Source organism: Apis dorsata, unplaced genomic scaffold, assembly GCF_000469605.1.
Source record: "Apis dorsata unplaced genomic scaffold, Apis dorsata 1.3 scaffold_840, whole genome shotgun sequence".
In the NCBI taxonomy this organism is placed as follows: Eukaryota; Metazoa; Arthropoda; class Insecta; order Hymenoptera; family Apidae; genus Apis; species Apis dorsata.
The window spans coordinates 114,542-115,951 of record NW_006263966.1 but is presented as its reverse complement, the minus strand read 5'-3'; the positions used below and the strand labels follow the sequence as shown (position 1 = coordinate 115,951).

Genomic DNA, 1,410 nt, shown 5'->3' with positions numbered 1-1,410 from the left:
ATATATATATATATATATATAGCTTTAATAACATTATATTTGAATATATATTTTATTAAAAAGTCTCACAAATTAATATTTGATATTAGTATTAAAAATTATTTTTAAAATTTATTGACTTTAACATCTTTTTTTAATTGAATTGAATATAATTCCTCACTTTTTTAAATTAAACATATCAAATATTCTAATTTTTTGAATCGATATTTGAAAATAATAATTGAAAATAATAAATTACAGAGTCTCTTAAAAAAAAAAATTTTATCTTATATCTCATGTCGTACAACATTGCATAATAATTGAAATGAAAATTAAATTGAATTACAAAAATATAGCAAAGATGAAATCTCTAGAATTTTTATAGTCCTTTATATAATGCTTATAATTTCTTCTCTTTTTGAATGCGATACCTGCTGAAATTTAAATTTAAATTCGAGATTCTTTAATCATAAATAAAAAAAAATAAATTACATAGATGAATCATAAGTATAAATTATAAAATATATTATTGTTGATCACAATAAATATATTCAATAAATATTTATTATATATATTATACATTACATTACATTATATATGTATAATTAATAATATATTGTAATGATTGTTGTCCATACATATAAACAAAATCTTGAATGGTAGATATTTATTTTGAAATATATTTTGTGACTATAATCGCGAAACTTAAAGTTTAATCAAACTAAACAAAATCAGAAATAAGAACTCATATAAAAATATTAATTAAGCAATCTATCCCAATCTATTAACTATGTAACATAATTTATACCATTATCGTTTTAAAATCATCGAATAAAAAAAATTTCTCATATTTTAAAATATCTAAAAATCCTTTGTTGTTTTTACATTTATTATGACTATATGCATATGTAAAGAATAAAAACAAATAATTTTCAGACATAATCAGACAAATTGAAGTTATAAAAAAAATTTACGTTGTTACCACACATCATCCCTTGTGGGGATCGAACCCACGACCTTTGGATTAGAAGTCCAACGCGCTATCCTCTGCGCCAAAGGGACTCGCTGTAAAAATTTTTCATAATAGTATACTTGTAATTCAAACTTTTATTATGAAATATAAAATTTATATTATAAATTTTTTAACATTTTTTTTTTTAAAAATTACAAAAATAAAAAATAAAATAATAGTATAAATATTTTATGCTTTTAAATCAAATTTAAAAAATTAAAGATAATATCTAACCTATCATTGTTGGATCATCATGGTTAGTTTTGAATATATAATATTATATAATTTTTATATACTTAGCTTATTTTTATCATTTGAAAAGATGAAATTCAGCACAGTTTTTAAAATCGATTAGTACCAATCTATGCAATAATTTAATTATACAAATTATAAACATTTTTTGCGCATTTGATTACATT

The 1,410-nt window shown here is 19.0% G+C and overlaps 1 non-coding gene across 1 annotated transcript; it reads right to left on the bottom strand.

Annotated features, from left to right (window-relative positions):
• Positions 1 to 968: 968 nt before the first annotated feature.
• On the bottom strand, positions 969 to 1,041 carry Trnar-ucu. Its single transcript has one exon. It is a non-coding gene; the product is annotated as a tRNA-Arg (tRNA).
• Positions 1,042 to 1,410: the final 369 nt, after the last annotated feature.